This window comes from Petaurus breviceps, unplaced genomic scaffold (assembly GCF_028583685.1).
Source record: "Petaurus breviceps papuanus isolate PSGF00001 unplaced genomic scaffold, PetGlider_PUasm1.0 140, whole genome shotgun sequence".
Lineage (NCBI taxonomy): Eukaryota > Metazoa > Chordata > Mammalia > Diprotodontia > Petauridae > Petaurus > Petaurus breviceps.
The window spans coordinates 8,335,908-8,353,008 of NW_027185698.1; positions in this window are offsets into that span (position 1 = coordinate 8,335,908).

The following is a 17,101-nucleotide window of genomic DNA, read 5'->3' on the forward strand; positions in this document are numbered from 1 at the left end:
AGTTTTTCTGTCTAGTTTTCTGTCATCTACAAATGTATTAAGCTTGGCACCTACAACATATCTTCAAGTCTGCTAAAAATGTTGAGCAGAACATTTCCAGGGACAAATCTCTCAGATATTCCCCTAGACTTCTCTTTCTAGGTTAACTTTATTTCATTAGTCGATACTCCCTCGGTCTTGTCATTGAACAAGTTTAGAATCTACTTAAATGTATTATCATATATTTGATATTTTCTTCCATCCTTTCTACAATGATTTTGTGTGGTGACTACCAAATGACTTAATGAAATCCAAGTATGTTATTTCTATAGAATTTACAGACAACAGTATAGAAATGTTTTATGCAAAGGGAATGAAATTAGCCTACTTTAATTTTTTGTCAGTGAAACCAGCCTGGCATATGGTGATCATTGTTTACATTTCTATGTGCCAGTATATTTAACCTTTAATGATCTGTCATTGATATTTTTAAAAAGAAATTGACATTAAACCTATAGTTTATGGTTGCAAAGATGTACTCTCCTTTTTTTCTGATAACAAAATGCCTATATTTCTTGTATCAAAGCAGCATTCCCATTCTCCTTAATTTATCAAACATTAGAGAATAACAGAATTTCAGTGGGAAGAGACTTTAGTAATCATCTAATAAAACCTATAGGAGAATCTTTTCCAAGATCTACCAAAGAAGTTAACATTTAAAATTTAGTGAAGTACTACAGTGATGGGAGAATCCACGACATCCCAAAGTAACCAAATAGATAAACTAATTCCACTTCTGGATAGATTATTGAGAAGTTTCTTTTTATATGAGGTAAACATTTGTCTCTTTGCAATTTCTACTCCTTAATCCTAGTTCTACCACTTGGAGCTGAACAGAACATGTAATCAACAGGATAGTCATTATCATATCAGCCCCCTCCCTGAACCCTGCTCCAAATCTGTTCTTGTCTAGGCTTAACATTATTCATTCCTCTAACTTATCCTTATATGTTAGGCATTTAAGGTTTTTAATTATCTTATTGGTCTGCCTTGAACATTCTTCACTTTATCAATATGTGTCCTAAAAGTTCACTGACAAGGTTCAGCAATCATATCCAAAAATTTTTTTATTACCCTACATCATAATTTATCAGGTCCAGTAGTGTGAAGTAATGGATAGCAAACTGTGTCTTTTTAGATTTTACTTACAAAATGTGATTTTTATTTCACCTTTCTTCCTTAAGATAACATAGAAACTGAGTACTTCCACCTCTCTGTTAGCTATTAGTGTTATTATCCAAGCACTCCTTGGGGCATATCAAGAAAATCCCTTCTTCATTCATTTACATATTTATTTTGCCTAGAACTTGACCATACATACATAATTTCCTTCTCTAAAGAACTTATTTCTATACTGTGCGTTTCAAAAGTTTAATTGATTGCTTACATATAACTTGTAATGTATAACAGCATCAACATCTGCTATTTTTGCTATGTGTGACAGTAAAAAAGCCAGTCATAATTTTCAGTTGATTGAAAATAAATCTAAAAAAAAAAGATAGTCTCCATACTATATGGCCAAATATTTCCTTTAAAAGGGACACAAAAATCGCCTTCATCAGATTGTGGGCCACAAAATATAACAGATGTCATCAAAGGCAATAGCAATAACCTCTATCTAGCCAGAAGATTCAAAGAAAGGCAGGTAAAAATTGAAATAACCTACAGAAAGACTTGAAAGCTCCTCAGAACTTGGCTTGACTATGGAATTACTTGGAACAACTCTAATTAGCTTTGAGCCAAGGGTAGGTCAACAAAGTATCTGGGAATAAATGCAACAGGGTACAATAAAGACCTAAATAGATGAATTAAAGAAAGAAACACCTCCATTACATAAAACATGATGAACCTGAAATCACATAGTAATATCTGAAACTTTTCCTCCAGATCAATTCAATTCAATATGACAAGAAATTATTAAACATGTAATAGCTGCCAGGCACTGTGATTGGTATTGTAGACAAAATAAGAAAAATTAAAACATCCTTACACTACTATGGATTGTATAGGGGAATGCTTTCCTGCCTGATCATACCTGCTTCAGTTTCAAATCACATAAAAAGTCAGAAATATCTAAATTCTAAATCCAAGCAAATTTACGTAGTTAAGATTTGAAGAACATGTGACCTCTTTAGACACTGTTATTAAAAATTCGGTGATAAAATCTTCTTAGGAACGAAATATAGACAGGATCTAGTTGAATCACAAGAGTATAAGAGAATAGAAAGAGTACACAAATAGCATATATCATCTTGGACTAAAGCAAAGGAAGTAATATCTTTGTGGTATCACTATCAAACTATAAGTCGCAGAAGATATTTGCTTCCAGATCTCACAATTTTAAAGGGACGTAGATAAACTGGCATCGCCGAGAGCAGCCAGAGGGTGAGGAACCTATGGAAGCTATGTTTTATAAAATATGGTTGGATATAATGGGGTTTTTCATGAGGAGATGACATGATTAAGAACAGACATATTGATTGTATTTAAATATTGGAAGGCCTATTATATGTAAATAACAAATACAACTTTGTATTACACTAGAACATAAAATTTAGAACACCAATTAAAAGTTACAAAGGGGTCACGTTAAAATGAATTTCAGAAAAGTCTCTCCAGTCATTTTTTCCTGGAACAGAATAAACTTCTTAGCTATGTCTTGACCTAACTCTTACTAATTTTGAGAAGTGGTTAGATGATAATATTTCAGAGATTTTAAAGAGATTATGTATGAGAGATTCATCAAACTAACCTCTGAGGAACCTTCCAATTTAAACTCTAGGATCCAAAAATTCTTTCTTCCTTCCCACAACCCTTTTTCTCTTGTTCTTACGAATATACAATCAGTTCCTCACCACCCACAAAACAAAAATAATCTTTGCCTTGAGAAAAACGTTTTATCTCTTATAATCAATTTTTAAGTGCCAATAGAAAATGTTATAATGTCAGTTTAAGACACAGTAAGTGAACCATGTAATATCATTAAAAAATGAAAGCAAGGTTTGCTGTGATGAGATAAGTGAGAGTTGATTGTCATGTTCTGTATGTTAATTCCTTATAACTAACCTTGGAAATACAATCCACTAATCTTCCTTCTCCAATGAGGAAAGAAGTGATCTAAAGATGTAATTTGGGGAAGAACTAAAAATTGCCAAATATTGTTCTAGATGTAGGGAACAGGAATGTGTTTGTGTACATATGGGGGATTCTTTCAAAGAAAAAAAATTATGTAACATGAAATATTCTGGCAGAGAAACAAGTTATTATTATTATTTTTAAAAGGCAGAGATGCAGAACCTACTCTAAAATACTTAGAGGAAGAACTTACCTTAATTGTACTTTTATACTTGTGGGAAAATAAGTAGCAAAATATGAAGGGGTAGCATGAAGGGAAAAACAACTGTCATATTTTGATCATTATTATCCCCTCTCTACAGGTAGCTAGGTCACATATTGGATAGATTGCTAGGCTTGGAATTATAAATACCTCAATTTTAATTATTCTCAGACACTTACTAGCTAGGTGACCCTGAACAAGTCACTTGACCTTTCTCTGACTTAGTTTCTTGAACTTTAAAATGGGGACCATAATAGTAACTACCTGTTGGGGTTGTTAGGATCAAATGAGAAAATGTTTATAAAACATATACAATAATGTCCCATAAAGCATTTTAACTGGATGTCATAAATGTTCAACACTTTGCTAAGCATTCTGAGACTACAGAAGGCAAACATGTCCTGGTATCTACTTTCAAATAGCTTGTTATTAAGTTGCAAAAACAAAATTAAAACAGAGTTTTTTTAATGAGTTTTCTTTAAAAACAAGTCTCAGGATTATTTTGAGGATATAGTGAGGTAATATTTGTAATATGCTTTGAAAACTTCAAATCATGATATCAATACCTCCACTACATATAACTCATATGCCATCTCTCCTGAGTTTTTAGCAACATCTCCCTCTGATTCAAATCAGTTGTCCTGATTTGCAACTGGACTCAGATGACTCTGGAGGAGAAAGTGAGGCTAGTGACTTTGTACAGCCCTCCCTCACTTAAATCCAATTCAATTGCATGTCATTCCAACATCTTAATCACACATTCGATCCACACTGTCCTCAGAAAGGTATATGCTTTTTAATGATGCTTACCCTCTTTTTTGTATTTACTGTAATCCTCATACTTGGCAAAGTATCTTGAACACAGGACTACTTAATAAGTGCTTATGGGATAAGGTCAATAAATTGACTAATATGGTATATAAGTATAAAATTATAATGCCCAGATCATATTTGAAATCTCAAGTGAAGAGGAACAGTTTACATTGAATCTTGAGTGAACAGAAATTACACACATAGCGAGAAAGGAAGATATCTCCAAAAGTTAGAAGAACTTTAATAAAGATACAAAATGAAATCAGAGTATTCATGTGTTGCTAAGGAGAGCAACATATTGAGAATGGAAGACATTTGTAGCAGAAATTGTAGGAAATATGGTTGAATTTTTAGGATAAGGGCTTTAAAAGTCAGGAAAATAATTTTAAAATTATATGGGCTCCTTGATACTCAGACACTGTTAATTCAGGTTCATCAGACAGCTTCTTAAGTAATCATCATGATAATCAATGTCATCATTGTCCTCACCATTAGCTTTTACTCTGTGTTCTATGTTTTTTCAAGTATGACATAAACTATCTTATTTGATCTTCACAAATATAGTTACTATTATTACCCAGAAAAAGAACTGAGGCTAAAAGAAAATATTTGTGCAGATAGTATGTGTCTGAGGTAGGATTTTAATTGAGATCTTCCTGACTCCAAATCAAATACTCATCTACTGTTCCAGTTAGCTGCTTCACAAAAGAAAGTACATGCTCAGTTTACTTTTCCAGTGAAAACAAAGTTTTGATCAGAGTCATTGATGGCAAGAATATAGGATTCACAAGGACTGGTATTCACTTCAAATGATGGAGAGTAAAGTGTAACCACTGTCTCAGCGTATGTGCAAAGAAGGTTAAATTTTAATCTATGCATTTTTAAAGGAGGTCAGGATCTGTCACAGTCTCTTTCTTTAGATATAGATAGGCTCATAAAACAGATGAGTTGTGTTGTTTATTGTGTGTGAGCTTGAAGTATGTAATCCTATAGATAAATAATTTTTTGGATGTTAAAAGTTTCAAAGTATGCTATATTCTTCATTTTCATTTATGTTGGAAAATATGAGCAATAATCCAGTACACAAAATCCTTCAATTTCTTAACTATTGAACACAATAATGAACACAATGACTATGGATTATAATGTTTTATCTTTAGATTTAGATTTGTTTATAGTTTACTGTTAATTTTTTTTTCAAAATGAATTCACTTTCGCTGGTGAAACAATTACATTGTCATTTAATTCATTGGAAGAAAAAGATCTACTAGTGCTTATAAAACTATCAAAAAAGCAAAGATGTTACAGTTGAAGTACTTGAAATGAAAAAAAGGAAAAGTACTACAGAAAATATGAGCTATTATATTGGTTACTGTGATTCACAAAGACTGGTATTAATGGATATGAAAGAACAGTATATTTGCTCTATGTGAGTTCTCTAAGTTGCAAATGGAATAAAATCTAAAACAACTGAAAGATCTTGAAAAGGAACATATAGAATCAGAATTGACACAGGATCAAGAAAATAATCTAGAGAAAATCTGATGGCAATGTTCTTTAGTTGCGTCAGTCATGTCCAACCCTCTGTGACCCCATTTGGGGTTTTCTTGGATAAGATACTGGAGTGATATTCCATTTCCTTTTCTGGCTCATCTTACAGATGAGGAACTGAGGGAAATGGGGTTGTCCAGAGTTTCACAGCTAGTATCTGAACCCAAATTTGAACTCCTGACTCTACGGCCGATACTCTATCCGCTGTACCACCTAGATGCCCTGGAAGAAACTAAACATTTCTAATAAGTAAACCATTGAGAAATTTTTAACACCGATGTCTAAATTTTCATGAACATAGTATGAGAGAATTATGTTAGACTCTACATAGAATGGCACTTCATGCTGTCAGAAAAAAATACAAGTGTAAAAGCAAGACCACAGAATTTATTTTCATCTCATACTTCATAACCATTTATACTGGGAAATAGGAGTAAGAAACTACATAGATTATTTTTTCAAGTAGTTAAAAAAGTGCTCTAACAACATGATAAAAAATTTAGCTTCATTTAATTCTAGGAAAAATGAAGTGTCCCCTAAATTTTATGAAATTTTTTCTTTTGTTGTTTTAAGGAGTTTATCTTAGAGGAAAAGTTATGACTTTAGTAACCATTGTTCTGAGCCCTCAGGAAAATCTTAACATTTCTGGAGAGGTTGGACTCTTTGCCTAAATTTACATTTTTTATATATCTTTAGTTAACTGTGTTTGAAGCAGAATTCAGGTTATTGGAAATATTTGGGTAATGAAACATTTGACTATAGTGTAGTGCCTGTGTATGAATAGCTATTTGCAGGGGAAGTTGGGGAAAAAATAGGCAAATTTTTGAGACTATGTTGAGTCCTTGATTAAGTGAATATGTCACCAACCCTTGCTTCTTTTTTTTTCCTTTCATTGGTTACTCAGGTATTTTTGTTTCTTGACTCAGTTCTGAATGATTCTGGCATTCAATTCCACTTTGAGGACTTCAGAATCCCCATCTGTTTTTGAGATCATCTTTCCTTTGTATACATATTTCTTAGGCATGTCCAAGTCTTGCATGTAATACCTTTGATGAAAAGAGGTATTCATTCCTTGTTGCATTTATTTCTGATTGAAATGTCCTTACTTGCCAAAAGTTATTACTTTTAAGTGTACAAGATTATCAGTAGAGCCATACTCTTACATTTGCTTCAAAAATTAAAATACTTCCTGTCATTAAAAAATGTATTGGAGAGTATTTGACAAAGTCAATACTGTCAGTTCGTGAATAGACATTTAGCAGTAAGTTCTACATTTCTCCTTTTTTTGTGTATTTTTTCCAGTGACATACAAAAGAATTTGGGGAAGAACTTGTCTAGAAAAGTTTGTAATCAAATATGGTAATTAAAATTATTTCCCCAGAAAATTAAGACTCCCATTGTAGAAGAAAACACTCATTTTCTCTTCCCTACATATATTTCTTCTTAGCTTGGAAGAGAGGAAGCTATCTTACAAGATATTTAGTAATTTAAGCCCCTTTGAAGATAACCAGTTAAAACTTTGCCTAAATGATATATTAATGCAGTAATAATATTGGCATGTTACATAAAATAATCAGGTTGTGTGCATGCATGTAACAACAAACTAAGCATGATTAATAAACTATACCATACATGTATGATGCTATACATAAACATGCAAAAAAAAGTGTAAAATAAGATTTTGAAGCAAATAAGATGGACATTGACAAGCACAAACAACTATAAGGAAGACATGCATTGCATGAGCAATTGCATTATATTCTGGCTTCATGAATAACTCTTTCTCAAGTTTCATATATAATATCACATCTTTCAGGTTGATTGTGAGATAGACCTTGCTCTTCTCTGATCTGCTGACCTATTTCCCCTCTTTCAGTTGTTGTTAATTACATTGGCATGTAATATTCCCATCTGAACTATAGTCCTGCTTTCCTAGACCTGAGTTTGTATCATTCTCAACCTGTCTAGAAGTGACACTGGTCCTTGAAATATAATACGTAACATCTTCTTCATTTGAAATGGCTTCTTCTAAGCCATTCTCATTCTCTGAGAACAAGGGCTGTCTTTCTCTTCTGTTTGCATTCTAAGCACTTACCACAGTCCTTTGTATAAAGTAAGTACTTTATATTTCATTCATTCATTCATTATTCTTCTGTTTATTTCTCTCAGTATTTTTCTAGGTTGAAATTTTAGCTAAGCAGAAGCTTCTTTTAGTTTCTCAGCTAACAGATATACTGGCTATGAGTGTTTGTAGTCTACCTATCTTGAGAAACTTTAAAAAAAGAAACAAAAAATAGGCATCCAAATAAAAGAAATAATGATTTAAAGCCATGATATTATTTCTAATACAGTTCCATGTTTTTTTGGTCTCTTGTTTAAAATTTATCTGATCTGGAATTCCTCTTTGTTTAACTGGGCCTACTTTTCCTCTTATTGAGTGCATTTGGAATTCTCATAGGAATGCTCTTGTAGCTACTGGAAACTATCTTGGATATAATTTAGAATACTCATCCAGAGGAAATTTTTCTGGATTTCAAACAGTATTATCTATGATAGAGAGACCTTTGATGGGTTTGTGTAGAAATATATACATTGCAATTTTTTCAAATCCTAATCAAGTGGTCTTATATGCCGAAGAAATATTGGAAAAATATTCCCCAAAGTTTACTTTACCTCCTCTCTAAAGGATGGATGAATGAAAATCTGTTGACCCACATCTAAAATCCCTGTGGCAAAAGCCTCTAAAGGGTATGGAAAAGTTTGTGGAGCCAAATGCATTTTCCTTTCTGAAGTAAGATGCTTGATTTCCAGTTTTGAAGTTAGGTAATAGACCCAGATTGTCTCTCTGTATGCATGTCCATATACAGTGGTAGGTCCTTTTTAGGAACAAAGATCAAGTGAGAATTATTACATTCACCACAGAACTACAGTAAGGTATTATAAGTGGTTAGTGATAGAACCCAGTTTTTCTGACTCTAAGTCCACCAGTCGTTCAATTACAGTATCAGTTTTATTATAGCATTTGATACCTACTTTAGACTAGAGAGGCATCTCTGTGGAAGAGTCAGAGGATAAGGATCTTGAGCCAATGGAAAAATGTTGTCACAGAAGTAAAATTCATTCATTTTTTTGTCCTTACCTGAAGGGTGAGGAGATTACTTCAAACCAACCCCAAAGTCCCTAATCCCTAAGGGCAGAAACACACATGCTCAGTAGGTGCTATAAAAGACAAGGCTTTCCTTCAGAGTAGGAGTGAAGGTATTCTTTAAATTATTTGTAGGTTTAAAGGTTTTTATGTAGGTTATACTATTTGGTACTCAAAACAGACACATTATAGAAAGAAGTGGATCATTATTCCTATTTTGCAGATGCTGAAGTAGATAATTATATAGGATAAAAAACTTATAGAACATCACAGACATAGTCAAGGTATCAGATGGGATTTGAACTTGTGTCATTTTCATTTTCCATGACTAGCAGGTGAATTGGATTTAAATGAGGGAGGGTCAGTGAAAATTCACCAGCCTTACTCTTTTCTCAGAGCCATCAGGATGCAATGGCAAGATACAGATCAGTATTACTGGAGTGGCCCTGATGAAATGGGAAACCTTTGCCTTTTTAATAAAAGGTCTTTCCCAGGTCTCAGTTTGTCAGAGGCAATGTCCATTCAGTCCATTCACTTCTTTCACCTAGGCAAAAAAAAATCTCGTAGGGAAAGACCCACAGATTTTCTGGACAAAAAAAAAAAACAAAAAAAAAACCCCAATTGTTATTTAAACTCATTTTGAGCCATCAGAGCCCAAACAATGAGCAAATGAGGATTGGGATGGGACCTATTGCTGACCAATCAATGAGAGCCAGGGTGTTTTGAATTCAAGGCATGCTCTCTAAAAATAAATTAATCTAGACTGTAAAACCCAAGATATCTTGTGAAGTTTCAGTGATCAAAATTTACATTCCTTTGGGCAGAGTACCCATTGGGAAGGATGTGATACCATAGTGGGAGAGGAAGGAGGGAGAAGAGGGAGTTAGAAATGGAACTAAGGAAGAAAGGAAGAAGAAAGAAAGGAATAAGGAAGGAAGGAGTGAAACAAGTAGGTGCATTGCCCAATTGTAACAAGCTACTTGGGTCCCCAGTAAGGCAGCTCCTACTATATACAGGTTGTTGTCTATCCTTTGTTCTCAAAGAGGACCATGACATCAGGAAAGTGATGTCATGACTTGGACATAAATTGTATTTAAGCGAGGGAAGTCTGTGAAAAGTCACCAGCCTTACTCTCTCCTTGGGGGCCATCTGGACATAGTTGCTAGATATAGATCGGTATGACTGGAGATGGCCCCTTCTTATCCAACCTATACATGAAATATATCCCCATTATCTTCTCTCTTCAAATCAAGTGTCCATTTCATACCAGGCCTTTTTTATATTAAAGACATTTAATGTTATAATGAGACTCCATATACATCATGATTTAATGGAAGATGCAAGTTGAGGTAGTATAACATATTTTTTTTTCCTAAAAGGATTTTAAAGCATCTCAAAAGGACTGAATTGATCTGTTACTTAAATTTATAATCTGGAGGCACATCACTGTGCAAACTTAAATCAATGGAGGTACAGAATTGTAAAGTCAGCAAAGCAGAAGGCCACAGAGAGATTAAGTACTCTCACCATCAATGTCCTGTCTTTGGCTACAGCTTTGAGGTCAATGAACAGAGCAAGAAGGTTAATTTCACTTCTATATGAACAAGGTTCATTCTAAGTCCAGAATAAATTTCACTGTATCCTATTTTATATTTCCTCTGGGCTTTGCAGTATCAAAATCATCTTTGGGTTCTTTTTAACCATTATAGAGATAGCATATCTGTCAAAAATGACTATGTATTAAAGTAATCATCTTAGAAAATTTAGTAGTAAAAGAAAAAAACATTTTTTTGTTACAGGGAGGAAAGATTATCATAACAAAGAAAGAACATCTGGTAACCCTACAGATATATGTTTGCTTTTCTTCAGCTTATCTTTTTTCATAATCATATAAATAAATGAATAATCTGTCTTGTATATTAGCATTTTTGCAGGACTACACAGAAATGCGTGAAAAGCTCTTGAGGCATAGAGGAAATAATATAAAGGTGAATCTACCAGTACAGGATAATGGAAACAACATTGCATTGGGTCAGGAGATCATGAGTCTCATTTCCTTTCTGAACCTCAATTTCCCCATCTTTAAGGGAAGAGATTAGCCTACATTAATTCTGAAGTATTTTTCAAAGGTTAATCTTTGGGGAGTATAAACAAAACTCTGCAATTATACAAGAAATTTAGTTTGGAAATGATTAAATCAATGCAAAATCTTCACTGTAAATTAGAATTACCGAGATTATACTGATGAATTTATAAATTCTATAATATTTTTGATTTTGTACTATACAAATCTAGTAATATGTAAAACTTCCTCCCCATTTTCCTCATTTATATGCATGATATTATAGATAAAATTCTAATAATCATATAAAAGTAACCCTTTAATTTTTAGGAATAAAAGGTACTTTCATTTCTCATTTAAATACGGCTTCATATAAAATGTTTGCTAAATTAAAACACCATATGCACAATAGCAACTCCATACTATTGCCTGGAAGAAGGAAGTTTCAGAGTTCTCTGAATAGTTAGAATGAAAATACTGAAAAATAAGCACCAATATAAATATGATATAAATGTCATAAAAGAAGTAAAAGGGTATTGGATTTAGAGGCTGAAAGGAATTTAGAGATCTCATAATCCAACCCTTCAATTTGCAAATGAGGAAACTAACACAGAATGTTTCACTTATTTATATATTTCAAACATAATAAAGAACATAGACATTTATTTCAGCAGAGTCAGATTTTCTGACCCCAACTCTTCCAATTATAGCATGCCTCACATAAACAGAAGCCATCAAGATTTAAATTTAGGACTTATTTAAGACATAAGTTTTGGAAGTCCCTTAGCCATAGATTCCTCCTCCATACCATAATAATGAAGAGTTTACATTTCTATAATGTATGGAAATTTTAAAATATGAACAGCAAAGCAATTAACCATGCCATTGCTGCCACTCCATTGGTGAGCACAACCTAATTTTAACATAAAAGTCCCAACTGAAAATAGACTGGAAAAATGTACAAACAAAAAAGAACTTGACCATCAAAAGGTACTATGGTGATTATGGAGGCTCAAGATATGAATTCAGAAAAGGTAATGACTTTAAAATATTATCAAATCCTCAAAAACACTTAACACAAATCCAACAAAAATGCCTGGAGGAGCTAAAGAAAAATCAAAACAAACCTTTCAATAATCAGTATCTAGAGCAAAAATTGGGGAAAAGAAATAGGAGAAATAAAAGAAAATTATAAAATGAGATTTACCCACTTAGTAAAAGAGGCACCAAAAATACTGAAGAAAATAACTCATTACAAAATCAGAATTGCCAAAATGTCCAAAGATGCACAAAAAATCAGAGAAGACAACAACTCCTTCAAATTTTGAATTGATTAGTTGGACACTAATGAATCTGTGAAACATCAAGAAACAATTCCAAAGTTACTGAACTACATGAAAGCCATGATCAGGGGCCTAGACACCATATTTCAAGAAATTATAAAGGAAAAGTACCCAGATATTTTAGAAACATAGAGCATAGTTGAAATAGAAACAATCCATCAATGACCTACTGAAGAAGACCCCAAAATGAAAACTTCTAGAAATCTTACAACCAAAACTGAGGCCTTTTAGGTCAGGAAAGTACAAGATATCATACAATAAAAGGATGTAGGGCTTGGAATATGATTTTCTATAAAGCAAAGTAAGTAAGATTTCAACCTAGAACAAGCCACTTAGAGAAATGAGCATAATTATATAGGGTGAGATATTGTTATCTAATGAAAGAGGCCTTTTTAAAAAATATATTTATCTAGGGACGGCCAGGTAGCACAGTAAGTAAGAGCACTGGCCCCAGAGTCGGGATGACCTGGGATTGAATCTGGGCTCAGATACTCAGCACCACACCCAGAAATAACTGGCCATGTAACCTTGAGCAAGTTACTTAACCCCAATTGCTTTAAAAACACACACACACACACACACACACACACACACACATATATATATATATATATATTGCTAAGTTATATGTAAAAACAATTTTTAACATTTTTTAAGTTCTAAGTTCCAAATTCCTTCCCTTTATTGCCTACTCCTTGACAAGGCAAACAACTTCAAGAGGATTATACCTTTGTAGGAATGCAGAATATTACTATATTAATAATGAATATAACTATACAAACAAAACAAAATAAGAGCAAAAAGAAATCTTGGAAAATAAACAGAATTTTTAAAGTAAAAAAGAAAATAAATCTGGGCTTAACATACATTTGAGGGGTAGATCATCCATGTGTTCTTATCCTCATTAAATAGATGAAGAACCTGAATCTCCAAAAACTGAGTGACTTGACCAAAGTCACATCCTCCAGGTTGTTTCAAAACTTGGATTTCAAACCAAATCTTCTCACTCCAAGCTTTAAAATATTTCTATTTAACAATTCTGTCATTTCCCCCCATTAATATCCAATTTTTAATGCATATTAGAATTGATAAGTATGCATTCATCATTTTTTGATAGCTTTTAGAAATGTTTTCACAATTTATTTGTATTCCCTCTCCCCTTCCTAATATTGAAAATGAATTTCACAGAACATTAAATATTAGTCAAAACTCATGCCTGAACAAGGATCTATTCTATGAGAAATTATCTAATAAGTTCCCATTCAGTAGTTATTTGAATATTTCAACTGAGGCTTACCTCTTTTTGCAGTATATATGTGTGTGTGTGTGTGTGTGTGTGTGTACACACACATACATACATATACACATATATACACACATACATACACATATATAACATTTCTAATTTTTTTTCTTTTAATAATCTAAATTTTGTGCTTCTGCAATTTCTAATTAGACCATGGAGGTCTGTGCTCTAGGGACAAATAGAAAAAGTTAATTCTCCTATGTAACAGACTTTCAAGTGTCCCCTTACACTCAGTTCTCTCTGAGCCCCATTTCTCCAGACTGACCAAATTTAGTGTCTTTAAAAAATCCGCATGCAGTGTGATCTCAAGGACTCTTTCACTATCATGATTGCTCACTTCTGATCATACTCACCAGTTTTATCAGTGTCCTTCTATAACAGTGGTGCCCAGATGTAACAATGTCATAGACTTGTTCTGATAATCATAGAGTATGGTGGAACTATATCTCTCTCAGTGATACAGAGTTCAAGTCTGTTGAAATCTTTTTGGATCCTGACTATAATCAAACAAGTTGCTTATTCATGCTACCTTTGCATTGTTGGGAAATATAAAAAGCAAGCCACCTTTGCCTTTAATCCAAGTAATTAATTAAAATTGTCCACAAAACAGGGTCAGGCACAAACGTGTAAGGAACTCTATTAGAGGTCTCTGTACAAAGGGACAAGATACCATTAACAAGCACTCTTTGGGTCAAGCCAATCAATTACTTCTGAATCCACTAATTGTACTGTCATCTAGCTCTCATCTTTTGTACAGGAATATTATCGGGGCAGCCAGGTAGCACAGCAAGTAACAGAACCAACCCCAGTGTCAGGATGACCTGAATCCAGGCTCAGACACTTAGCACCCACCCAGAAACACTTGGACGTGTAACCTTGAGCAAGTTACTTACCCCAATTGCTTAGGGGCGGCCAGGTGGCTCAGCGAGTAAGAGCACTGGCCCCAGTGTCAGGATGACCTGGGGATCAAATCCTGGTCTCAGATACTTAGCACCACACCCAGAAATAACTGGCCATGTAATGTTGAGCAAGTTACTTAACCCCAATTGGTTAAAAAAAAAAGAGAGAATATTATGAAAAATTTTGTTATGTGCTTTGCTAAGAACTTGGGAAGCTATATATACAAAATTGTTTTGATGTAGCTATTTAAACATTTTGTTAAAAAATAAATCGATTTAGCCTAGCATACCATGTTCCATATGAAAACATCAAGACTGATTCTTTATAATCATTGTTCTGCTATGGGCATTTAAAAAAAATGACATGTAGCATGACTCCCCTGAATTCCAAAGTGTAAAGTTACTATTGTGTTACATTTCACCCCTCCCCCAGGGTTCTCCAGTAACATTAAAAAGTTATGAATGGATAGGCTCTCTGCAATTGACTGCAGCTCCAACAATGGTTTGCCCTAAGTGTAGGGGAATTCCACTGAATAGCAATCCATTTAGCCACTAATAGATTAGCTTTTGAAAAGTAATTTTATATCTAAAAGGCACAAATTTGAAAACTTACTCCCAAAAAATGGGACTTAATTTCCATTCCCAATTTCCCCTCCGTCTCTGCAGAAGGGAAGGGAATTAAGTTGATAGCTTAGCTTGGTTCCTATATAGAATAGTTTCAGTTTGTAAAGACATCCAGAAGCAGCTTTCCAGGGGACTACTGCTGTGAAAAGCTTTCAAGGTTTTGATTACATAGTATAGTGAACTCTCTGTTTATTCAATAACAAATCAGAGCAAAACATACACAGAAAATCAAGGTACAGCATTCACAACATTACAACTTATCATAAAAAATCAAAATACAATATCCACCATGTTACAACTCCCCAACTTATCGCTAAAATGGTCACATAGTTTTCACCAAAGTGGTCGCATAGTTTTCAAAAAAGTACAATCATTTACTAACTCAATTATTCAATCATCCTTAAAGACACTTGCCTGCGCAAGGGTCACAAAGTACAAAAATCAATGTTCTCCACCTCTAGGTCACAGTAAATCATAATCTTCTCAGTCAGTACACAGTATCCAAGTAAAGTCTTCTTTCAGCTTGACTCAAGGTTGGCTCTCAGCTTCCATGGTTCTAGCTCCAACTGTCACCTGGGTTCAAAGGCAGACAGCTCCTGGTTCCTTGTCCAGCTCCTTGTCCAGTTCTTCATCCAGTTCCCATTCCATATAGAAGTTCACAGTATCCAGCCCACCTGTAGTCCTTCACAGTTCCTCTTTCTGGGAAGACAAAGTACAAGTTTTTTCCTTGACTCTGCCACCACAAGAATCTTCTTCTCAATTCAGCTGTCTCTAGCCTGGGCCTCTCCTTGTATATGGTCATTAGCTCCTCCCCTTCATGTTGCAGAAGTTCATGAGTTCGACAAGTTCTGGAGTTCACATGTTCTGTTTCTTAACAGAGGATACAATGCTCAAAAGAAACTTGAACTGAAACAAGGTGTTAATTCAATAGCTGAAACAAGGTGTGAACTACTTCTGTGCTGGTCATTACACAGTTCCAAGTCCAAAACCCACCCACTGGTTCAATTCTCAAATACCCTAACCTTTCTGGGCTTCCTGACCAGAGTGACTAACTACATCATCCTGTTTGCTCTCCAGGCTATAAGGTTGCACCATGACCTAAGCTCTGGGTCCCATGGGGGAACACCACTCTCACCTGAAACTGAGAAGGACAAACAAAACCATGCAAGACAAACACTCAAGAGACCATGTGAAAATGGAAAGAGAAGGGAAGAAATTATCTCTATCTCTAATTTAGTTCATGGTGACCACTCTGTGGATGAACTATGATCCTTACTCTCTAAGGAGAGTTGGAAAGACTTTCCAAGAAAAGAGGAAAAGAGAGGAAGAGAATGTAGCAGGAATCATATTGGCATACCCAAGATGGCTACTAGCACAGGTTCTTAGATCTGGTTTACTAGGAAAGATAGCTGTTTATGGAGTCAACAGTCTTTTTAATGACATTCACTAGTTCAGAGGAAAAGTCAGCACCCTGAACTTCAGAAAAAATACAAACAGAGAAAATATAAGCAGACAAATAAAGACAAACAGAAAGGGCTCTGACTTCCTGAATCAATGATACACTTTACAGACATACCTTGGATTGAGAAAGCCTTTACATCTGAGCAGTTTGGGAGCTCTCAACATATATGGCTACTCAGAATCTCGACCAGGAAATCACAAGATCCTTCCCATAAATGAGCCACTAAAGCAAAATGCCAACCCAGAATATTTATACACTTCCCAGAGCCAGAGGGCATCACAACCCTCCTGACTCAGTACCTAATTAGAAATTAGCAAAAGGTGTGAAAGCCTTCCTACAAGCAAGCTGTCCCCCAAGTGAGCTTCCCTTAAGGGGCTCCATCTGAGACCTATTAATGGTGGGGAGGAACTTAAATCCTATTAACATTATAGAGGGAGAGTGAGAAAGAGAAAGGGAAAGGGGGGTAGAAGGAGGAGAGAGAGAGAGAGAGAGAGAGAGAGAGAGAGAGAGAGAGAGAGAG